This window comes from Sus scrofa, chromosome 13, assembly GCF_000003025.6.
Source record: "Sus scrofa isolate TJ Tabasco breed Duroc chromosome 13, Sscrofa11.1, whole genome shotgun sequence".
Classification (NCBI taxonomy): Eukaryota; Metazoa; Chordata; class Mammalia; order Artiodactyla; family Suidae; genus Sus; species Sus scrofa.
Window position 1 is genome coordinate 102,615,922 of NC_010455.5, and position 26,377 is coordinate 102,642,298.

At 35.9% G+C, this 26,377-nt stretch overlaps 1 long non-coding RNA gene and 1 pseudogene across 1 annotated transcript in view; one reads left to right on the top strand and one right to left on the bottom strand.

Annotated features, from left to right (window-relative positions):
* On the bottom strand, positions 7,791-8,640 carry LOC102165566 (annotated as a pseudogene).
* Positions 9,666-26,377, top strand: part of LOC110256329 — a 91,102-nt gene continuing 74,390 nt past the window's right edge. Inside the window, exon 1 of the long non-coding RNA XR_002337744.1 lies at positions 9,666-10,086. This is a non-coding gene — a long non-coding RNA (uncharacterized LOC110256329). The remainder of the gene's footprint in view (positions 10,087-26,377) is intronic.

Below are 26,377 nucleotides of genomic sequence, written 5' to 3' on the forward strand. Positions count from 1 at the left end.
CGAAGACAAAGTTAAAACTTTGTGTCATTAGCACAATACTTGGCATATTGTAGCCTCTCAATGAGTGTTGCTGTGGTTTTTTTCAGGACCTGGGGGTGAGCAGGAGTTGTTGTGTGTTATAATATACTCCTTTTTCAATTGAAATAGTGCACCAATAGGGAGATATGCAGAGGGACAGAAACTTAAAAAGGACTGAAACAAGGGCACAAATTGAAAGTACAACTTTTTTGTTAACCATTGATTACACATTTTAAAATTTCATGAATTGTGGCAAATATATTAAAATCAGCATTATTGAAACAGAAGATAGGTGAGTCCCAGGCTGAGCAATTGAGATCTGTTCCCTGTGCACGGGTAAGTTCAAAATAAAAGCTGCATCCTGCTTGGATAAAAGACAGAGACCATCTGTTTCTCTTTCTTGAGGTCAATAAGACCTCCAGAACTGCACACTCTCATAAAGGTTCCTCAGGGATCAGAGAAAGAGGGGCACCAGACCATAATACATTCTGTCAGTTTCCCAGAGATCCTTGTGCTAGAATCCATCCTGGCTGAAGAATGTGATCACACATGGGGGCTGGGGCGATTGAGTCTGGCCAAAGCCAGATGAAGTAAAATTATTGGCCAGAGGAAGCTGGGAAGGATTGTGCCCATACAAATGATTTAAAGGACCTAGACTTTTAAAGCATTGTTGTTCTCTTCCTCTCCTGCTTTTTCTGCTTGTTTTTTTTTCTCTCTCTCTCCACACTAACCCCCACAAGACTGCCGGTGCCTGTGCTTTCTCCACACCTAGCTTCTCTCTTTTCTCTCTTAATAAACACTTATTTGCCTTGCTACACACAATCTCATTGCCAAATTCTTTCACCAAAGGGACTAAATTCTAGAGACCTACACCAAGTGGTTAGGGTTCATCATTCTCACTAACAGCTACTGGAGAATATTTTCACTATTAAAACTGAGGCAGATTACTAACCCAGATAGTCAGTGTAGGAGCATGGGCTTTGATGCATCTTTTGATATGGCTATTGATTACCATTTGTTGTTTAAGGGCTCCAGAGAGTAATTCCCCACTGGCCTTATTTTATTATAGGAAGTGTGTCTTCCCCACAGGCCTTGTTTACTATAGGAAAGGTGCCTTCCCCCACATGGACCTGAATCTCTAACCCACTCCTCAACTGATAGAAAAGAAATGAGAGGAATGTTGACTTAGTCTAAGGGAAGAGGACAAAGAAATCATAAATCTTAATGGGACATTTCCACCCCTAAATCCATATTAGACAAGCACTGATATAGGTAACTGGGCAAAGCCAATGAGGGGAAAAAAATAAAACACATCTTTCACCTCATTGGTCAGGTTTGTTTTTAGGTATTTAAATTTGGGGGGTAAGATTTTAAAAGTTACTGTTTTTTTTTAATATTCCTTTTCCAATATTTCATTGTTTGTACATGGAAATAATCTTACATCCTGCTACTTTGCTGAATTTGTTGATCAGTTCGAGTAGCTTTTGTGTGAAGTCATTAGGGTTTACTATATATAGTCTCATATTATCTGCATACAGTGACAATTTTACCTTTTCTCTTCCAACTTGGATCCCTCTATTTCTTTTGTCTGATTGCTGTATCTAGAACTTCCAATACTATGTTGAATAAAAGTTGTGAGAGTAAGCATCCTTGTCTTGTTTAAGATTTTAGTGGGAAGGCATTCGGATTTTCTCTGTTGAGTATTGGTTGTGGATTTGTCATAAATGGCTTCGATTGTGTTAAAATATGCTCCCCCTCTTTACCCACTTTGGTAAGATTTTTTTAAGCATGAATGTATGCTAGAATTGTCAAATGCCTTTTCTTCATCTATTGAGATATTCATATGGTTTTTGATTTTTCTTTTGTGAATGTGCTATATGGCATTGATTGATTCATGTATGTTAAACAATACTTGGGAGGAATCCCACTTGGTATGAGGTATATTGTTTATGTGTTGTTGGATTTGGTTGGCTAAAATTTTGTTGAGAATTTTTGTGTCTATATTCATCAAAGATATTGGCCTATAATTTTCTTTTTCGGTAGTATCTTTGTCTGATTTTGGTATTAGGATGATGGTGGCTTCAGAGAATGTCTTTGGTAGTGTTCCTTCTTTAACCTTTTGGAAAAGTTTAAGAGGATGGGTATAAGCTCTTCTCTGTATGTTTAGTAGAATTTGCCTGGGAAGCCATCTGGCACTCTGTTCCCCAAGCTGTGGACATTGCTCTGGAGCCTGTTTGTGTATTATTTTCTCGAATGTAATCTAAATAATAAGAGTAACTATATGTCATCTACTTAAAGATGATTAATGGGGATTCAATGAAAAAATTATAACAAAGCACATAGTAAATTTCCTGTTATATAGAAAATACTCAATAATCATTTATTAGGAGTATTATTTTAACCAATAATATTTACAATTATTCACACAAAATATGGATGTTACATAGAATTTATATATGATGAGTTATGAGGTTAATATATTGATATAGAATTTTGAAAATGTGGATTCACATTTTGAAAATGTGGATTTATAGCTGTACAAATTTCAGCTATTTGACATTTATTGGACATCATCAATCTAAAGCTTCTTTTCCTAATCAAAACAGTGACAGAGTTAGACTCTTTTCTTACCCCAGACTGTCATCTGGGGTAAGAAAACTGTTACCTATGGCCAAATATGGTTTGCCATCTGTTTTTTATAAGTAATTTTTATTGGAACACAGTCACACCCATCTGTTTACACATTGTGTTTTCTTTTGCATTACAATAGAAGGTTAAGTAGCTGTCCTTAAGCTGAAAAATTTTGCTGTCATTCCTTTTTATAAATTCTTCACTCAGGTATTTTAAAAACATTTCCTTTCAGATATTCTATGGTCTATTTATAATAATTATTTCTACATGAGCCAAACTGTTTGGAAAGAATAGTAGAAATATAGTAAAATTAGTTTTCATGTTTTATATCCATGGAACCAAATTTCACAGACTCTTATTGAGAAATCATGATCCCCAGATTTCTATGTTTAATTATAATCAGTTACCTACAATGGTTGGTAATGAGCGGTAGATGATGAATTTTTCTGATTCTCCTCCACCCTGTGCCTGCAGCAGTACTTGGATCAGGCTTACCAATAATGCCACTGCATCCCTTCTCACTTCTACCTTTTACTTGACCTGCATTGATGATAGATAGTCAACCACATAAAAAAACTTTTTTTTTCAAATCTGTGGTCTGCCGCATTGTGCACCTAGGTACATTGTCAGGGCCACAGTGGCAACTATCCAATTTCGGGGTAGGATTATATCATACCTTAGGTTTATAGCTATACAAATTTCATTAGAAATCACTTTTTTCCTAAGACAAAATTCCATTGACAGAAATTGAAGGCATCCTACATATCAAATGGGTAAAAAGAATCTTAAAGGAAAACTACAGAGAGAGGCAAAACAATATTTTACACAAAATTTTTCAAGCAGGGCCTTTTCTGCTCCAGGACACAAAGACTTGGTATGTGGAGTGACTGGCCAATGGTGATCTTCTATAGAGCACAGGGAACTCTACCCAATGTTCTGTGATAATCTATATGGGAAAAGCATCTGGAAAAGAATGGATGTGTGTATTTGTATAATTGAATCACTTTGTTTTACAGCAGAAATTATTACAACAATGTAAATCAATTATACTTCAATAAAACTTTAATTAAAAAAAATGAAAAAGTATTGAGGCAGGAACTCTTAGTTAAAAAACAAAAAAAAAAAAAAAGGAGGAATCAGTGGAGCTTTGGCCATCTCATGAGTTTGCAGAGACAAAAATTAGAAACTTGCCAGTTTCCTATGAAAAGGATGGGGAGAGAATAAAACCTGAAACTGTGATACTTGTTCCTCTAGGGCCATCTTCCAAATGCTGAAACTCTATACTGCAGTAAAGCAATGAGCGAAGCAGAAAGCCTTTGAAAGCAGACTGCAATTTTTGGCAGTTTCACAGATCTGGGGAGAAAAGAATTGATTTAGGATCTGCCCAGGAAGGAGCCCAGGAGTACATTTTCCCTCTACCTGTTCACTTCGGATTAAGATGATCAGGCCAAGCATAGAAAATGGAAATAGTGAACTCTTAGAAGAAAATAACATTATCCAGAGCCTATGCATTTTTTTCAGTAAAAATGTAGAGCATTTAATAATAAGTAATCAAGCATGTAAACTGGCAGAGCTATCATAAGTAAACAACAATGATCAATAAACATTTATATACACAGGATACAAACACACATTAGAAACAGACCTATGGATAATCCATATGTAGAAACTAAAAATGTTTTTAATGGAAATATGATTAATGTTTTCAATAAAATAAAATAAGAATATGAAGACATAGACTCCTTTCACAAAATGCGACTCTAAATTAGAACAGATTTTGATTCCTCCATCCTCTGAACCCCTATAGAATAGCAGTCTAAATAAATTAACATTGACTAATTTGTCCTTGTATTATATTGATAATACATATATGTCTGTCTTCCTAATTCAAACAATTGATAGTAGAGAACTAATATTATTTATCTTTATCATATTCTCAATGTTCACATTCACTCGCACCTAGAGTGGATACTATTCATTGCAATAATTTTATTTGAGATATTAAAAGAGAACTGCTTGAAGCCAAATAGCATTTCAGATAAATGACCTTATAGGACATTGAAAAAAGCCCAAAAGCTACTATAGGTTACATTTTGAAATTTTTAAAATAATGGAACCAAAATTGGTGCCTGTGTTTGCACTTCTCTTTAAAAAAAATACAACCTAAAAGGATTTATGTTAGAGTTTTGTGAGCATGTACATTGATTGTGGATGTGTTTATACCTGAGCCAATGAAAATTAAATATTTCAATGCATAATTTTATCAATTAACAATAAATTTCCCGGGAGTTCCCGTCGTGGCGCAGTGGTTAACAAATCCGACTAGGAACCATGAGGTTGCCGGTTCGATCCCTGCCCTTGCTCAGTGGGTTAACGATCCGGCGTTGCCGTGAGCTGTGGTGTAGGTTGCAGACGCGGCTCGGATCCCGTGTTGCTGTGGCTCTGGCGTAGGCCGGGGCTGCAGCTCCGATGAGACCCCTAGCCTGGGAACCTCCATATGCCACTGGAGCGGCCCAAGAAATAGCAAAAAAAAAGACAAAAAAAAAAAAAAAAAAAAAAAAAAAAAAAGCAATAAATTTCCTAAATTGGCTTGGGAATGGTTACTTTTCAAATGCATTTTATTAGGCTGCAAAGGCTGCCATAACAAAGTATTCAAAGATTGGATAGATTAAACCACAGATTCCCCACCCCCACCCCAGTCATGAAGGTTAGAAGTCCTGGATCACTAGGGTTGCTTTCTTCTTAGGCCACTCTCCTTCACTGCAGATGTCTATCTTATTCTAAGGTCTTCTTCTTGGGTGCTCATATGATCCTTCCCTCTGAGTATTTGTGTCTTCATATAAGGATACCAGTCATATTGGATACCACCCTAAAGAACTCATATTAATTTCCCCTTTTTAAGACTCTATAAATACAGTCACATTCTGAGTTACTACAGGTTTAGGACATCAAAATAGAAATCTGGGAGGGGAACACAACTTAATCCCTAACATACATTGTTAAATTTGTCATCTCAATCATGGACATGTATAATAGATTGTGATTTTGTAGCCAGAAAACAATAGCAAAGTGAGAAATAATTTCTAGAGTTTTGAAAAAAATTCTTAATAGTCATCTATGTATTTTGATATTTCCCCTTCTATTAGGGTGTTAAAGTATAGTTGGATGGCTGACTGAATGATTTGTGGTCTCAAAGTAATAACTAAAGGTTAAAAATTTGACTAGACTTAAATGTCTGCACATTTAATTCAATCAAGCCCTGGCAGTATGTACTTAGATTTGCTTGTTTTCTGTCCATCTGATGAGGGTTATCAGAGGTTTAAAGCAATATGGGCCTCTTCAATTCCTTAATACAGACAAAATAACAAATTCTAAAGACAGTCACAAAATTGTTTACATAAAAATGTGTAATGTAATTTAATTATGCTATCATAGTGCCTTTTATGAACTTCTGGTTTTCCCTATAACAATTTCAGGAAGTCATCACATTAAAATATTTTTCATAATAATAATAATGAATTTTGCTGAGCTGAAATTTGCACCAATGTTGCTAAAGCAATTTTGGATTAAAATTATGGCACTTTGACATTAATTAAAGAAGTAGAACTAAAGTATACTAGTATTCATTATATTTTTACCATCTTGAAATTAAGACATTCAGCTTTCACTAATGCCCTTGATGAAGCAGTACAAATTGTTGATTTGATTAAATTTTGACCCCAGAGTACAGGTTTTTCAATATTATGTGTGAGGAAATGGGAAATTATTCATAAAGCATTTCTGCTAGTTGAGTGTGATGGTGTTTGTTTGCAAAAGCATCTATGTGAAGGGGGCAAGTGGTTACATTTCAGTTGCAAGCTAAATTAGTTTTTTCCCCAACAGGTTTAATAGGTTAAATAAGTTTACCTCTTCAGTTCCTATTTGCAGCACCCTATAATCCTTTGAAATAGCAGATGGATCCAGCAGTGGCCAACAATAAAACTCCAGAGTTTAAAAGTTCAGGTTCTCAGCATTCTGTGTTGCAGTGGCACTTGTCCAAAATTGGTGTCTCTTTATAGTTGGGGAACTTTAAATGTACCAGTGAGAGAGAGCCTTTTCCCCTTCAAAGAGAAGAAAGAGAATGACTCCTCAAAAGCCAGCAAACCTGGCTGTGAGATCTTTCCTCTTGTCCCATTTCTTCAGGCTTGTTTTTTGTAGTAGAGTAAGAAAGAACAAAATCTAACATGAGTTACGAGAAACAAGGTGGACATGGCTATAAAGAGGATGGCCAGGAGCAACTTTTACCTTCAACACCCATAATGCATCACAGAAAAACAACAAAAATAACAGGTCCCAGAGTTCCCGTCATGGTGCAGTGAAAATGAATATGACTAGGAACTATGGGGTTGTGGGTTCAATCTCTGGCCTTGCTTGGTGGGTTGGGGATCCGGCTTTGCTGTGGGCTGTGGTGTTGGTCATAGGTGTGGCTCAGATCCTATGTTGCCGTGGCTCTGACATAGGCTGGCAGCTGTGGCTCTGATTTGCCCCCTGGCCTGGGAACTTCCATGTGCTGCAGGTGCGGCCCTAAAAAGCAAAAAAAAAAAAAAAAAAAAAAAAAAAAGGAAAAAACAAACAAAAAAAAAAAAAGGTCCACAAAATACAATAGCTAGAATTTTTTAAAAAATGCATTCATCCAGAGGGGTGGAAGGCATGAAGGGGAAGTGAGAGGGTAAATAGGACAGGAAGAAAAAATATTAAAATCAGTCCAGGCATAGAGGGTAACAAATGCTAGAAAAGAGTTACGGAAAAACCTGTGATCCTTTCAGATTTACCAGAGTTAAAAATCCACAAACTAGTGTCAGGAAGATTCTGCCTTATGTGCCCCAGAGACAAAAATCTCAATTCCTCAGAAAAGAAGGGGAATACAGAGGATCCTTGGTGTGGTGGGTCCTCTCTCCCAGGGTGGGTGAGTTGAACAAGGTAAATAGCTGCCACAGCACCCTTCCAATGCCATCCTATCCCCTCTGGATGGCAAGAAACACAATGACCTGCAACAGCCTTCAATTTGGCAGGAGACTGATTTGATGAGGTGAACTTCTCTCCAGAGGTTGAGCTACTCGGGGCAGGTTGCAGGTACAACATTTTGTGGAAGATTCTGTTGCTTAATAAAACCAGCAAGGAGAAGTGCAGATGGAAAAAGTAGGCTTTGCTAGGGCTCTTTGCTTCATTAGTGCTAATAATAAACAAAGGAAGCAGGACAGAGAAAAGGCAGCACTGATAACATAGGAGGACTGCATTGCTGTAAGGAAAGCCAAGGGCAAATCAAATGCAAATTAGTAAGGGCAATTCCTTTGTTTGATAACCAATGACGTAGTTCAAATTTTATTGAACTGAAATATTTGAAGCAGTACAGTGAGTAGAGAAGAGACAAATACAGGAGACTAACCAGTTGACCAACAAGATGGATGAGAAAGAGACTCACAAAAATCCCTTGGATAAAAAGACCCTACAGCAAAAGGTTGAAGAGCATGTTAGCAAGTATTCTGACATGAGTGAAGCTTCCTTCCTGATACCTCAAATGCCAGATCATCTATATCCTTAACCAAACTGCATTCCCAACTTTGCTAAGCACAAACAAAGGGGGGATGTCTTCACTGAAAACTGACATGAAGAAGAATTCCAGCCAGGACCAAACATCTCCATGTAGAGATGGACCACCACTGATTTGGGCCATTACTGAAAGCACAGGAAAGAAAAACTTCATAAAGCAGGAGGAGACTTAACCAGAATACTCTGCCATTCCATGCGCAGTACTAGAAAATGCACTCACAATAGGTGACTCAAATTTGCTTCCTCTCCCCTGAGCCATCTTACTCCTGGCCCTCTTAGACACTGTTCCTCTCTCCTTTGATGAATTCAAGCACCTAGTTTTGAGATAATACTACTTCTACAGATGGAATCTTTGATTCTTCTGGCAAGATCTTGCAGAAAGGTTTTGACACTGTCAGCCATCTCTTCACCACTCAAATTACAAACAGCACAGAGACGAAAGACCCATCCTCAAATGTTTCCTCATGAAGGACCAGCTGCTGTGGTTCTGGCTGCTGCCTGGTCTTTTGCTCTACACCAGAGTCTAGGCCCCTTGGCGCTAGACTGTGGTGAAGCAAACAGGCATTCCCACTCTGCCCACACTAGGTGGGCCCAGCACTGGGTGGGCCCTGACCACAAGGGGTTGGGGGTGGGACATCCACTGGGAGGTCCAGTTTGTTTTTAATGGAAATTATTTTCACCAGAAAGAATATCTAGAAAATAAACTATGCTTATTCAGACTTGCATATTTTACTGACATAATCTTAAAAACTAAAGAAATTTTTTTCTTCCAGGAAAACAAATGATACTAATTATTGTAAATGAAAACACCTGAGCTTTCCACCAAATATTAGAATTTAGAAAACGTGGATTTCCTGATGAGGTTCAGCAGTAACAAATTTGACTAGTATCCACGAGGAAGCAGGTTCCATCCCTGACCTCGCTCAGTGGGTTAAGGATCTGGCATTGCCATGAGCTGTGGTGTAGATCGCAGATGGGGCTTGGATCTGGCCTTGCTCTGGGTGCAGAGTGGGCTGCAGCTATAGCTCTGATTAGATCCCTAGCCTGGGAACTTCCATATGCTCATATGCTGTGGGTGTGCCCCCACCCCAAAAAAATTAATTTAGAAAACTTAATCTACCACTAGAATCTTTACATCTTGCCAGTAAAGTTTCTGTTGGTAAACCTGGTGGTAATATTAGCACAAGTGTTGTTTGATATTTAAATAAAGTGGATATGTCAGTATTTGGTATAGCTGCATAACTCAGTGAACCAATATTTACTTATTGACTGCAATATAACATGTAACATCACAAATGTATCCTGATTCAGTCAAAGGGCAAGATAGAGCAATGAATTGTAATATACACAAGTACAAAAAGTTAATTGATATAGTTTCAGATTCCATATGAAACTAATAAAACAAAAAATACTGTTACCTACCCTTTCATGTCCCAGCCACAACAAGGGTCCTCTTGACTAGCAATAGGAAATCCAGCTTGGTTCAGAAGTACAAAAAGGCTTCCTTCTTTGATCCAAGAAACGCAAGCTCTTATTTTAGATACACATGCTCCTGGGAGGCTTTGGGCAGTGCTGCTTTATAGAGTTTTCCGGGGTGGGGTGGGGAGGGATGGGGGCGGGGTTATACAGGTTGTTCCAAGCTCTCAGATTGCCGCGCTGGGTGGAGCATACGAGGTCACTGCCGCCATCTTCAGTTGCCGTCTTTCTACAGGCTTGTGTGAGCTGAGGCTTCTGGAGCAGACTTTTCTCAGAAATTCTGGTCTGAAGTGCTGAGGCAAGACTTCTGTTGGTGACATCTTTTGAGCAAGTGAGACTAGGCTAAGCACAAAGGAGAAGAAAAAAGAAAAGGTTAGACTTTATTTTATTACCTAAATTCTATTTTAATTCCCTGAGGATTCCGTGTGACAAAACTACCGCCTTAAAATTAGGTGCAGCGTCAAACATTATATCTGCATATTTCTGTGTGAGGCTGGATTTTCTCCATGTTCTTCTACCAAAACAACATGCCACAACTGACTGAACATCGTAAAAAAAAAATGAGAATCAGTTATCTTGTAGTGGGCTAGTGTATAAGACATTTGCAAAATGTAAAACAATATATCTCTTCTCTAATTATTTTGGTTTTAGAGTATTTAATGTTCATTTAAACATGTTTTTGTGACATGTTTATTTTTATTTTAATATGAAGTACTTAATATTATTTAATCCCCCATTTTAATTTCTAACTGGGCAAATATAAGTAGAGATAACACGTAAAAAAAGATAAATCTGGGGTCATAAATATTTTTAAGGCTACTATGAAAAAGGCTCTGAGAACTGAAAATTTGAGAACTTTGTACATCAAAATGTCAGTTTCCTCTGCCCTGTGCTGTTTCCCTCTGTCCTTGCCTACATCCAAAGATTTGGAGGTTCAGGCCAAGAAGTGCCTATGTGGTGCTGTGATTGAGCCAGTGGGCTTCATTGCACAAGGGTGGAGGCACGTGGTCTGGTGAGGTTCTTCTAGCTGAAAGGTGCAGCAGCAGCACTGGGATAGACCCAGTGGTCTTGCTGAGCAGGGATGGAGGCAGGCGGTCTCTCCTGGCAGGAGCAATCAGCTCAGGATGGGAGTGGCTCTGGATGGAAGGGAATTTCCCCTTGAACCAACACCACAGTAAAACATCTCTGAACTGGGCGTTTTTAATGAGACTTTGTCGTCTGTCAGATGCTCCTACCAGTTGCATCTGGGGTCGTAATTAAGAGTCAGGTAACTGTACAGCAAGTTTTATTTGTGCCCTCAGAGAGAGTGGGCCTCCCTGGGTAGGGACTGGCCCCAGCTGCAACTGGGTCTTTCCTTAAATTCCTTTATTGTGGATCTGTTTGGCACTCCTGTTCTTTTGCCCCAGGCCCACTAATTTCCTGTCCCAACCCCCCTGCACCTGTGTAAGGACTGAGTGTTGTTTTGATCTCTGTATGGGGGTGTATTTGAATCCTCTAATTGGTTTCACATGAGGGTGCCTTATTTGCATGGGAAAAAGATTATAGGGAGATGCTCAGAAGAGCATTCCTCTTGTATCTGCTTGTGTCTTTATTGTTTGATCGCAGGCCTTCTGCTTTTGATAGGTAATTAATAAATGACCTGTTTTGAATCACCTGGATCCAAGTCCTTATCCTATCCTATCCTACCTAACAAAAAGATTATAGGGTATACAATGATATTATTTTTTACTGTATTTAATATGCTGCAAGTTGTAGAGTTCATTCATAGGACAACATTTTAATAGAGTAGAATTATGATCTTTTAGTCCCATCTCTGAGTATAACATGAATTAAGAATAAAAATAAGAATCTTAGCTGGAAATAAAAACACTTGTTATCAGGAATGTAATTATTGGTGTTTCACATTCTGGAGATTTCTATCTCCTGCATCCAGTGAACTTTAACCACCACCTACATTTCTGAAACTTAAGTGTCACCATCCACTAAAGACACCATGGTCTCATCCTGGACTTATACCAATAGCTTCCTGATTATCAATCTGCTTTCACTTTTGCTTCCCCTACTCCCCAGGAGGAATAGTGAACTTTTTGTAAGACAGTTTTTTGTCTTACCACTTTCCTAATTAAATCTCTCTCAAACAACAAAAGTTTTCTTTTTGTTTATGTTTTATTTTTTTGTTTCAATGGAAGTGTTGCCAGAATCTGGCCCCTGTGTGCCAGGGCTGAATTGAAATGCAGAGACAGAGTATTGGGTAAAGGAGAAAAAAATAGCTTTATTGATGTGGCAGGCAAGGAGGGTCACAGCAGGCTAATGACTTAAAGATTGTGCCCCCCATTAGAAAGAATTGCAAGGAGTTTTATAGTAAAAAGGAGAAAAATAGGTTTTTTAGATAGGAATCAGGACTGGGACAAACATGAATTCTTCTATCTTTTGGGGGAATCTTAGTCATCATGTTACGGCAGCTGCCCAGCAGCCCTGTGCCGCAGCCTATCAGCTCTAGTGACAGCCCTGTGGCTGTAGTGTACCAGCTCCAGCAGCTCTGTGGCTGCAGGGTATCAGCTCTTTTACCTAGCAAGAAACCAAGCAAGCACTTGGAGAGTTGAACTCAGGTTTATTACACCAGCAGGCTCAGAGCAGATCTCTCTCCAGAGTCTGAGCCCTGAAGAAGGGTTTCACAAGGCTTTTATGGGCTACCTCTTCCTGGTCCGTGTTTGGCGGACCAGCATGATATCATGCAAGGTAGTAGATGCAGAAGCAAGCTTACAGGAGCAGATGCATGGGGGAGAGGTGGTTAGGGGCAATTGGCTGGGCTTTTCTTAGTCATCAGGACTAGGGTTTCTCCTTTCTACCTTTTTATAGGGACATTTTCTCCTACAATAAAAGCTGGAGTAAGGAGATCTCAACATGATCATGGTGGTGGGGTCTTCTGGGTTATTGCCTAGAATAATAGTATTTGTGAAAAGGGCATATTGATCTGAGATTAGAACAAACTAGGAAGGTTCCTGAAAAACATCATGTGCTAATAATCTTTAACCTACAGGGAATTGTGCTCAGGGTGCCTAATCTTTAGTTCATATTTACATATATATGTGTGTGTGTGTATATATATATATATATAAAATTTATGTATGGGTGATTGTGTTTAGTGTGCAGTTAAGCCTGGGAGAAAGACAGGGAAGGACTTTAAGTGGTTCAGTTTTAAAGTATTCATTTTTAAAAGAAGCATAAGGAATATAACTTTTCTTTTAGGTGTATAAGTACCTATGTTATTATGTGTATTCCTTGAGAGGGAACCAGGATCCTGCCCCAAGGCTGTACTATTGTTTCTTGACTGTTCTTCCCTTCCCTGATTAGCAACTGTCTGAACTTGTTCCTAGGAACTCAGGGAAGGTCATGGTGGCTGAAAGAGGCCCATTTCCTAAGAACAAGAAACGGGGGACACAGAAAGGCTCTTGCACCAAGGAGCCCCACAGGGCCATGTCTGTTTTCAGAAACAAACTCATCTCCCTTGCAACATGGTACACTTAGTTCTACATCATCCAGCCTTTCCCAGCTACTCTACACTGTTCCCTATCCCCATCCTTAATCATTCTGTTCCAGCCACTTTGACTTCTTTTTTATTTTTCTTGTAAATGGCAAGATAACTTCTCACTCATATGCACTCCCCAAACTAGTCTAGCAGATATTTATAGGAATAAATTATTATCTTATTATATATGTGGACCAGTATAATTGTGCTCAGTATTACAGTACCTGTCACCATATGTATGTTGTATGTTTATATGTATGTGTGCATGTATACATATGCACATACATAAACACACACATGCATGCACACACACACATATATACATATACATCAGGGCTCTTTCTCCTTAAGCTCTCCCATCTTGGGACCTATTGCTTTTGCCCATATGGAAGGAGTGGTGGGAGAAGCAGCATCCCTTTTATTAAGATTCCACTGGTATCAGGCATATAGCCTGATATTTTGTTTGCATTAATGATTAATTACAATGTAAATTATCTGAAACATCATTGTATTCCAAATGCAAATATAAACTACTGCATTATAACATCATTAACTGCAAATCCTTTATTTGTAGTTAAACAGAAACTTAATTTAATATTCCAAGTCATAAAACTAATTTCACTAACTCCCTATTTCAATGACTCTAGGAATAATAGAATTTTAAATAAAAAATATGTATCATTTGCCCTAAATTGCCATTTCTCTATCATTCAATCTACTATTTTTACCTAATGTATCGAAAGTAAAAATGAAACTAAAAAAAAAATTGGTTTTAAAATGAAAATGGTAATAAGAATAAATTTAGTGGTGATTAGTTTTCTGAAATAAAGTATTTGAAACTTCATCACATCGGTTGCTAAAAGAGAAATGAGGCATGATTGCAGTCACATATTTGGTTTGAAAGAGAATGAAAAAATCATTAAAAACAATATGAAACTGCTCTAATCTTCAAGAAATTCTGTTGAGGAATCAAAAAGTTTAACAAAAGAATCTTAAATTTCTTAACTCTATTCTGTAGTTCAAAGAATACCCCATAACCTAAGCAAATGCTTGTTTTATTAATCATAGTCCAGCAGTCTTTCCCTCTGTTATATAAAGTTCCTTAAGCATCTATTGGTCTTAGTCACTCGTCAATATTTAGAAATATAATTTGCAATTTATAATGAAAATAATAAAAAATGCTATAATTATAAACACAAAATTATTCTCTTAGAGGTTGCTTTGATTCAATTACAATTTTTATCGATCTGTTTACTTATTAAAAAATTTCAAGAGAGTAATATCTGTACTTTTCTGTTTATGAAGAACTTCTAAAATTGCAATAACAATGGTTTTATTAAAAAAGCCAGCTGTCTCCTCCTTAAAAATGCAATGCTATGCTTTACTGATTACTGAAGACATTATGATAACATTTTATATTTAGTTTGATAACCTAGGTTACATAAGACAAAAAGTGTTTTAGTGTCAAATGAAAATGAAATGTTTGCTGTAGTAAATATAACATTGAACTAACAATGAGATCCAGTTTTATTTTTAGAAAACAAAATGACTACCATTTTAATTAAAAGATGAACTGGTTATTATTACTACCTAGGAAGTCTACAAATATGCTTGAGGTTATCACTGTAATAACCTTAATTATCATCTTTGGAGTCTGAACAAATTATCTGTGCTTTATCTCAGCTGATGATCAAATGGAAATATTTTCATAGTGCTAAGCTACAAATTCAGTCCCCCCAAAAGCTGCAAATAAGACATTTTGTAGTAATTTTATATACTTCCCAAATATTTTGAGATTGCTGATCATCACTCGTGTCATCTTTCTACTTCTGTAGTTTGAAAGTTTTATTACAGATCTATAGGATGGGTAGATACAAAATTTCTGGGCCACAGCAGCCAACAACTGCTATTGATCCTCTGTGCGACTTTGTGAGGAGGAAAGAGGAGTATGTAAGTATGGTGCTCTGTGGGGAAAATTTTCAGCATTGGAGAACCAGATCTAAGCTGGGGTTACATGTAGTTTTTATTGATTTAAAGTAAATGAAAATCATTTTGAAAAGGTGCGAAACAGAGTTTTAATTGAGTTTTCTGTGTAGTGAGAAATCTTAAATGTCGAATTTTCAGCTTGTCTCTTTTACTAAGCCCTCTATTGTTTTATTTTTTAAATCTGTGTGGACTCTCTAGGATTTGTCAAGATTCTTTCCATGTTTATTTCTAAAGTGCACACACAAAATTTAGAAACACATTTTCTTAAAGATTTTATCGTTAATGTTTTAAACTATCTTTTGTTTTTACTGAAATGCATGAAAGAAAATAACAATTAACCCCAAAATATAATAGCAATATACTTTTCAAATTAATCTAAGCTGGTGATAAATGTCCTTCTAAAATGTCTTTTATATTTTATACAACTTGAAGTGTTACAAGTCATAGATTTAAATAGTATGTAGGAAGAATTATAATAATAAATACCATAATGGTGGTAATTTTATTGCTAGGAAGGTTTTGTCCTTTGTTGAGAAAATGGAATTTCCAGACCATTTCTAGTATTCCCTTTTATATTGGATCTTAATTCAGAGGATGTTTCAGACAAAAGGATGAGGTGGGCTATAAGTGTACTGAATGACATTCCTCAATCCTATCATTTCTAATTTTTAATAATTAATACAGTTCTGTAAATTGTTTTCTTCCAAATTGGCACTAAAATATTGCCCAGTTGTTTCAGTAATATAGGCATATTCTTTGTGAGAATTTAATGTTCTGCATTTCAAGCAGTTTGTCCTTGAATAAATTACATTCATTTAAATAAACCATTTTTGGGGGTTGGTGGATATGGGAGGATAGAGATATAGAAGTGAATAAACTCACACAGAGAAACTAATGACTGCACCTAAGCGGGGCATGAGTAATAAAAGAGGCAAAAATCGCATAACTTACCTTAAGAAATACAGATACCATTTTGATAAAGAAATGAGGAAAGTTTTCACGGTATATTGAAACCAAGCAGGACCATGTGGTGGCTCCGCAGGGACAACCTCCCCCAACACACACACACCCCACCCCCTGGTGCCTCTTTTTTGTTTAAAAGCTTCCTAGATCTTCCCTGATTTCCCAAGAACACACTCAATCAGAAAATGGGAAAAATGCATAAACAAAGGGAAAGAGTCAAGCAAGACACAATAAATAATTAGTTTAGCCATAAAACACAGTCAAGGAATTTTAGTTCCTTTTCCAGGACTAGAGACATTGTCTTGAGCCATATCCTCAAGTTGTTTTGCAGATACCAAAACCCTCATCAGGTGGAATAAGTTAATTGCATGCTTACCACCAGCCATAGATCCCAGACCAGTTGGAACCAAAAGGTTAATGATTTGAGATTCCCAAAACAACACCCTGTAACCTCACCAAAACCCAATTAGAGGATTGGACACAGGCTGATTACACATAATGCAACCCCTTTTCTCACACTGACTTTAATAATCCTTCCCTGAAAGCTGTCAGGGAGTTCAGCTTTTGAACATGAGCTTGGCCTTGCTTGGCCATGTTACTAAACACTGTACTTTCCTTTACCACAACCCAATGTCAGCAGATCACTTTTGCTGTGCATCTGGCAAAGAGACTCAAGCTTGGTTCAGTAACAATATAAATGTAATCATAAGTAGTAGTGATGTAATACTTAGGATTGTAGGGTCTCTTCTCCTGAAGATCTGAAAGGATACATATTTTTTTATTAGAAAAATTAGAATACTGTGGATCAAGTTTTAGAATTATAAAATTATAGAATACAGTGCTGAAGGAAATGTCAGAAGGGATGGTCTGAAAGAAAGCATAGTAATAGGAAAGCATTCCTGGAGAAGGTATTTTCAGATATGGAATGATTTTTGTATATCAGGAAGTTCATTGAGAACTATTGCATTATAATCTACTTAGGATAATAGCTGTAACTTTTGTGTTTTTTTTATTTTACGCTTAAATCAATTTAATATTTTTGCTTTTAATTTTTTATGGTTTATTTTTATAGAGAGGTAAGATAGCAAAATAGGACCACATTTAATGAAGCCAGGTTTTCTGAGTGTTTAATTTCACTTCTAGATGTGGTTTATGTGTAATAAAATAGTGAAAAATAAAAATGGTCCACTTTATAGCATCATTTGAGGGATTCAATAGATTGATACGTGAAAAGTTCTTAGAACAGAACTCTTCACATTATAAGTATCACATAAATGTTTAAGTATCATCAGTATTCAGTAGTCATTGTGCAATGTGAGCTAATACATAAATAATCAGTGCTAAATTAACAAATTCTCAAATGGAAGAAGTTGAAGATCTGCAGATAAATGAATTAAAAATTATCCTTACAACTGCTTAAGGAAGAATACCTCCAAATACAAACATGCTACATATTACCTGTAAAAACTTACTCTGCAAGTGTTTTATGGTTTATACTCTCTGATATTTTATGAAACATTACAATTTTTAAATATCCAAAACATCACTTTATAATATTTAATAGCTTTTTTTAGGGCTGCACAAGCAGCATATGGAAGTCTTCAGGCTAGGGTTCGAATTGGAGCTGTGAGCCTAAGCCACAGTCACAACAAACTGTTACCACAGCTCATGGCATTGCTGGACATTTAACCCACTGAGCAAAGACAGGGATCAAACCTGCATCCTCATGGATACTAGTTGGATTTGTTAATGCTGAGTCACAGTGGGAACTGTCTTTATTAGCATTTTTGAATCATATTTGGTATAAAATTTAAAAAGAAAACAAAATAAAATAATAAAACAAAAGTACATTGTTTATGAAACAAAGAGATTTCATTGAATTTCAGCTCCTGTCCTTGAATTTGACTACACCATCTTTTAAAAATACACTAGTTCATTCCTACAAATAATTACTTTAAAATAGATATTATTTAGTAATTTGATACATAATAGTTCTTAATTTTTCTAAGCAGGAAAATAATGCAATTTATTTGAAAAATTTCAGTTTTAAAACTTCTAGAAATATAGATACTATTTTAAATGATTGGAAAAAAGTATAAGGTGTGCAATCTTTGGAAGTGTAATGATTATAGCATTTGAAAATCAGAGAACAGATCAAGTAATCAAAACTACAGATATCATTCTCTCTTAGCCTTGATGTTAATAACTTTATATCATTGTCTATTGTTATTTTTTTAAAAAAATTATTTATTTTTTCTCTGAATCAATTCTTAAGACATTGCAGATTATTAGGTTCTCCCTGATCTATATATTTACATCAAAAAAAGAGAAAAATCATTATGAAAAATAACTTTAAGCAAGAAATTATCCACTTATTTATTTTCAGTGAACACATGAAGCCTTTGTTTTTTTCCAGGAAAGGGCTCAGTGAAATTGACCTACCTTTAGTGAGTACAACAGTAATAATATGTTGATTGCATCTTTTTTTTTATGAGAAAGAAAATAATTGTATGTCCATTATAGAGGATTGAAAACATTTGGTAATTTTTTTTCTAAGCTCCTCCCTACAACTAATAAATCAGTCTAGCTAAAGTTTAAAGGAAATGCTGAAGGCCCTTTTCTTAAAAGATACCAAGGAGGAGCTGCTACTCCAGGAAAGGAAAAGGCAGGATATGAGAGAGCTGTAAATAGATAAGTAAAAATATGTATATCAATTCCCTCAGATTTTTGATTGACCTCAGAACTGCAGACAAGATTCCAAAGAACAGAGGGAGAAAACCACAGCTGAAAAGCTTAAAGATCGGAGCAGAGATTTCAGCTGCTTTCCAGTGCAGTTTGGCATTGTCTTGACAACATAGAGAAATGTGTCAAATACCTTGAACTTTTCATTAATATCCCAGGTGAAATGCATGTTGTGCCTAAGGTATTATACTTAGAACTAAGCACAAAATTTATTTAGACTCACAATTATAAAATGAGCTTAAGATTCTATAAGAAAGGAGGAAATAATGGATGAAGAAAAGAATTTCATGTAAAATTAGAAGAGTTTAAAAGGAAATCAGATGGAAATCTTAGAACTGCAAAATAAAATACCTGAAATTAAAAAAATTCACTATATAAGATTATAAGCACATTGGACATCCCACAAGAAAAGATTAGTAAATATGAAGTCAAGTGAATTGAAATCATCTAAGCTAGAGCATAGAGAGGGGAAAAAAAGTTGAAGGATTGTACTGGGCAGTGGCACAGTCCAACACACATATAATTTCTTTCTCAAGAAAGAAAAAAAAAATGAGATGAAAGAAATATATTTTAAGAAATGTTGCCTGAATTTTTTCAAAATTTAATAAAAAAGAACATCCTACAGAAATAATAATACGAAGATATAATAATGAGGTTGTTGGGTGTTCTGCAATCCTGTGTGTATTATGAACAGAGGTGCTAACTGACTTTATTCTAGACTATTTTTTCAAGATATTTGTATAGTGAATAGTTTTAGAAAACAAGCAGATGTGTGTTTCTCCAGAACAAAGAATAGGTTTTGTTTGGTTTTGTTTTTGCCTACTCTAATAAAAATAATGTCCCCTTGGAATGCAAAGGAATGGCAGGTATATTTTCTACTATAGAAAATTCAGATTCCCTCACCTCAGGGTTTATCCTCTGTTCTGGAATCCATTCTGTGCAAGCCTCTCCTCATCCTGTGCAACATATTGTGGGAATTGGGACTCTGGAAACTAGTACACATGATAATACATGGGCTACTGTGTTTTCTGAGTCATAATTTCTTTTGTTCCTGATTGTGGTAGTCTAACAAGTTAGCTGTAAGTAGGATAAAATCTTATACCCTTTATAGTTCTTTACTGTATTCAGAATTTCAGAACCTGCAGTTAGAGAGTGGGGGTAAGAGGGGAAGTCAGGTAAGAGAGAAAGGAAAAGAAGGGAGGGAGGAAAGAAAAGAAAGAGAGGATGAAAAATCACAACAGCTTTCATTAATGTTGAAAGTGAGAAAGACTGAGCATCATTTTTTCAAGAAGCACTAGCTAGATCTCAAGTACCTCGACTCAGATTAAGACTAGTGTTTATTAATTGTAAGTCAGAATTGTATTCAGTTTTAGGTGTTTTGATTTGGGGAAGATACCAAAAAATGGTGGCACCTAAATGATAATGATTTTTTTTATGAAAAGCAGTTGAAGGCTGGCGTGTGTGTATTGGGAGAGGAGATGAATGAGAAGAGACTTAAGAAAGGTCTCTGTATGTTTGAAGGGTTTTCGTGAAAATGTGGTAATAGAAAATGTCCTGTTCCTCCTGGATGAGACTAGGACAAATAGGTTGAAACTAAAGACATACTTGAGTTCACTATAGATCTTTTTGATGAATAGGGCTGCTCAATGGTGGAATAGCTGTCCTGGAATGTAACAAGTCCTCTTATCTAGAAGAATGGCCATTTATCAGCCTGAATTCCAGTTTAAACTGTAATACTCTGTTCATGCATGAATGGTTAAATATAATACCACCACTGCTACATCTGTAAAACAAATAGTTTTATGAAAGTGATCAGATTTGAAAGTCACTTGCATCTCTAACCATTCTATGAATTTTCAGAGACACAGAGAACAAAAGTTAATAATCAGGGATGGACTTGAGATGTTAATTTGCTATGTCATTACAATTAGAGTTTAGATACCAGGCTTGTATATCAAAAATAGGAATGGTGTCAGAAAGATGATATGTTTTTTTCCTCTATTTTCAATGTTTGTTAAAACTATCTCAGTGTTTTAAAATACATAAATTAATTATTAATCCCAACAGTTATTATGTATTATATTTTGAATGAGTTTCATGATAAAGGAATTATTTGAATTAAACTATTTGTTGGACACTAGAAGGCAAGATGGAGTTAGGACATAGCTATAAAGGAAGTGGGATGAGAACCATAAAATTAGAAGACTAAATTTGCTTTCTGCTGAGAGAATGATGGCGTCTGCTTATCAACTGTGGCATGTGGTATTCCAGGGAATGGGTTTCTGAGTGAAAAGTTGGAAAGAAAATTTAAAGCTCATATTTTATTTCTCTAATTTCATGAAAGAAAAACAGAATTGACATGAAACTGATTTGTTGGCTTGATTTTTGTCATAGCTCTGCTAATGCAATATTCTACCAGAAAAATTCTTCCACTGCAGCCAAGAAAGTGTCTATGTATTATTAGCCAGAGGAGTAAAACATAATTATACTAACTCTCCTTTGTATAATAATCTTAAAATATGAACAGCTAAAATAAAATTGTTTGTATTGCAAGAGACTCGACCACTGAAAAATGCTAATTCAGACAGCATTGGAGAGTTTTCTGATTACTTGGTTTTACAACTTCTGTTTTATTACTTTTATTTTAAATCTAACTTGTGTTAATTATGTTCAGAGGAAGGCATTTGAATATTCTCAGCATGAGCTTATATTTATATTACCAAAAATAAAAATCACTTTAAATTACAACAGTGTTTGACAGTCCATATCCATCAACAAGAACAAAAAAAGTCTCTTAAAGTCTTGATTTTGCTACAAAGTTAAATTTACCCTGAATTTATTTTAATAGATTTAGAGAAAGAAAATTAGATTTTTTAAGCCAATAACAATGTGATCTCTCTAATAGATAATTTGAGCTATATTTTTTTCCTATAAACAGTTTCCTATGGAAAGAACTGCTAGATTTCTCATGCCATCTCAAACATTGAGACATGGCCATCTGTGGCATCAGGTAAACACATACATTCACACATTAATGTAAACAATATTTCTTCATTAGATAAAGATATTTCTAAAATCAAAATATAAGGTTGATAATTTTTAAATATAAGAATAAAAGCAAATATAGAGGAAGCCAACAGTGGGCAAAAATTTAAGTGAAAATTTAATGAAATTGAGAAATGCAAATAGACATTGTCAAAGCTGCTTGCTCCAAATAGAGCAGGAGAGTGTTCTATGAAATAGCAGTGTGACAGTATTCATGTAGAATATCAGAGCAGGCAGCATGAAATCCTAATGAATGGATTATTTCAACTATGCAAGAATCAGAAAATAGATGTCTATCTGACATATAGTCTTTCAACAAATAAAAAATAGTTATTAAATGCCTATCATATGCCAAAAACTATTCTCAATGTTGGGGATAAAACAAGGAACCAACAGACTCACTCTGATTTTATGGATCCAACATTCTAGTGGCTAGTTCAAAAGCAAAAAGAAAAATAAATCAGTGAAAAGCATAGTAATATAACAAAATTCCATGTAGATAGATGCTATAAAGACACTTCATTAGCATAAGAAGATAGCGCATGATATGGGAATCAAGGAAGGCCTCTCCAAGGAAGTGACTTCTGGAGTTCCCATCATGGTACAGCGGAAACGAATCCAACTAGGAACCATGAGGTTGTGGGTTCAATCCCTGTCCTTGCTCAGTTGATCCGGCATTGCTATGAGCAGTGGTGTAGGTTGCAGATATGGCTTGGATCTGATGTTGCTGTGGTGTAGGCTGGCAGCTGTAGCGCTGATTGGACCCCTAGCCTGGGAACCTCCATATGCCATGAGTGAGGCCCTAAAAAAAAAAAGCAAAAAAAAAAAAACTAATAATAAAATAAAAAATAAATAAATTTAGAAAGTGACTTCTGAGTAGAGATGTAAAGAAAATGAATGATTTGTTATGTAGATACATATGTTAGGAGTGTTCTAGGAGGTGATGGGATGAACATTTTATTTTTTTAATTTAAAAATTTTTTTTTTGCCTTTTTGCCATTTCTTGGGCCGCTCCTGCGGCATATGGGAGGTTCCCAGGCTAGGGGTCTAATTGGAGCTGTTGCCACCAGCCTATGCCAGAGCCACAGCAACGCAGGATCCGAGCCACGTCTGCAACCTACACCACAGCTCATGACAATGCCGGATCCCTAACCCACTGAGCAAGGCCAGGGATCGAACCTGTAACCTCATGGTTCCTAGTCGGATTCGTTAACCACTGCGCCATGACAGGTACTCCCAGGATGAACATTTTAGAAAGATTATGGAATGGCAGAGGGCAGAGCACCTTAGAGTTCCATGATCATAACCACTGTGTTAGGAGATGAAATCCAAGAGAAAGCTATATGTGGTGGATAATATAGGATCTTCTATGGAAATATTATCCTAAATAATTGAGAAACCATTATAGGCTTAAGTGTCTGAGTTTGAGGGGGAGAGCATGAGTGAATTTACATTCATGATGATCACTAGATATAACCTTAGAATCAACAAGGAAATATGAATTAAGAAGCTATGACATTAGTTCAAATGAAATATGATGGTGAATTTTTCTAAGGTGAAGGTATTAAAAAGTAGTCTAATCCTGGAATTAATTTGGAAATAGTTATGACAGGGTTTGATGGCACATTGTATATGAAGTGTGTGAGAAAGTCCATGATGGCTCCAAGTTTCATTTTTTTGTTTTTGTTTTGTTTTTGCTTTTTTTTAGGGCTGCACCCATGACATACGGAGGTTCACAGGTTAGGGGTCTAATCAGAGCCATAGCTGCAGGCCTACACCATAGCCACAGCAATGGCAGATCTGAGCTGCATCTGTGACCACAGCTCACTGCAATGCTGGATCCTTAACCTACTGAGCTAGGCCAGGGATTGAACCTCATGGTTCCTAGTCAGATTTGTTTCCTCTGCACCATGATGGGAACTCTTTTTTTTTTTTTTTTTTTTTTTAGTTCCAATTTTTTTGATCTAAGAAAATTTGTCATGATAATCACTAATTTAATAAACATTGGAAGAAAGCAAGTTTGAAAGAGGAGACCATCAGTCTGATTTTGGACAATATTAGCTGTGAGATGCCTATGAGACTTTCAAGAGGAAAAAAAGATGTGTGACTTTCAAATGTGAGTCACGATATAAGGGAATTGTCATGGCTGAGGGTATATATATGAGAGTCTTTAGAATAGGTAATGCATTTAAGGTCATGAAGCTGGATGAAATTACCTGCAGAGTGAGTTAAAATTAGGAATTGGAGAGGTCAGAGAGTATTGAGCCCTGGCACATCCAATGTTTGGGTGGTCAGGAAAATAAAAGCATTCTAGCAAAGATGACTCCGAAGAAGTAGGCAGTGAAATAGGAGAAAAACCAGAAGAAGCACAAGGGCATTCATCTCAGATATTTACTAGGAGCACCTAGTTGAGCTCCTGGATGTAAAACTCAGGAAAATGATCATTTGATCTGCTATGTGGAAAACTGATTTAATGGATCCAGTGAAAACAGTTAAATGAGACGGGAGACCATTTCATTTGATCAGATGGTATATCTTAGCAAGGTAACCTGAAACAATAATCAGGGTAAAGAAAATAATATAACTACAATCATGGTTAATAAAGTATTTCAAAAACATTAAAAAAAAATAAGCATGAGCTCGTTGTGCTTTTGCCAAAAGCAAAAGTTGGAAAAATCCTAACAAAATGAAAGAATGTTTGATTGTGCCAAGTTATTCTAAGATCAAGAAAGTGAGGAAAAGCATTTAATTTGACAAGAAAGAAAGAAATCTGTAATATTCATGTGCATTGGTTTAGGAAAAATATAGCTAGAGAAGCCTGAATGGAGATGAAAAGGGATGAAAAAGGGCCTACACTTTCCCTCAGAGGGTCCATCCTCATGTCAACTCAAAAGAGCCCTTGAGTCATCAAAGTATCCTGCTTCTAGTATAATAGTCACTCTTTCTAAGTTCTATCCTGAGCTTAATATTCTGATATGCTTTTTCACAGGCTTATTCAGGATATTCAGACTCAAAAGTTATATCAAGTGCTAAAGGGTTTTCCAGATGCTTCCTAAGGCCATTAGAGAAAACAATGGCTGGATAGAAGTAGAATCACATGAAAAGCTTTAAAATTGCATTGCAGATTCCTAGACTCTAAATGAGAGAGATTTTCAACTGGCCTGCACATAGGGACAGATATTGATAATTTTTAAAAATCTCTGGAGAAGTCATTTAGAGAGTCTATATTCTGAATCAAGAGTAAGAACCAAAAAAAGAGGGGTGGGTTGAGAATGACATTTATTAAATGCTGTGTATCATTGTGCTATGTGTTTTATATGCTTATACTCAACTTTCCATCTGATAAAACAAATATTTGAGAGCTTAAACAACACTTCTCAAAATCTGAGGGCATTTGAAGCCCATAAAACTTTAAAGTAACTGGTGCTATAATTTCTTTTTTTAACTCATCAGAATTTATTACATTCATAGTTGTACAATGATCATCATAACCCAGTTTTACAGCATTTCCATCCCAAACTCCCAGCCCATCCCCCCGATGCTATAATCGCTATCTTGCATTTTAACCTTGGTTCACATCTAACTTTCATTATTTCTGTTTGTACTAAACTAAACTTCACAGCAGTCTACTTTGTCTTTTTCTTTTGGCCTGAAGCAGAAATAAATCCTCTAGTCCATATGCTACATACACATGTGGTGAAGGCTTTATGAGGAATATTATACTAAATTAAAATAAACAAACAAAAAATACGACATGGTATTTGTACCAAGCTGCTCTTGCTCTGCTACTGGCAGGTTTTTTAAAATGCCCAAGTTGCAACATAAAAACAGCCATTTGAAGTCAACTATTAAACTCTTCTTCTTGAGAAAATTCAGCATTCATTGTCTTTTAAAACTTAAATGATTATGAACAGAAGATTGTTAAAATTAGACTAAAACTTGCATTTCTCTTTTCACTGATTTTCAAACCTTCAGCTATAAGACTGTTCATATAATACCTCACTGAATTCACAGTACAATGTTTTAAGACTATTTTTAGAAAAATGTATTTTACAATGAATATTTTTAAGCAAAGTCAAGAAAAAGAGGAAGCAAGGTGAAACAAGGAGGGAGATTGGAACATTAAATATATGCTATTAATTCCAATACACTTGCTAGAACAGTATAACAAATTTAGCACTGAGCTTTTTAGCAGCCAATGCAAACAGGAGAACATTATCACTGTTTATTTATAGTGTACTTAAGATAAAAGTAAACCAGATGTTCCATAGAAGAATAATATGCCTAGTCCTAAAACAGGAGAGAAATTTCTCCTGAGAACTCTTGTAATGAACACTGTGTAATATAGTAAACAATTTGAACTGAATTTTTACAGTAAGTTCAACAATGCATTTCATA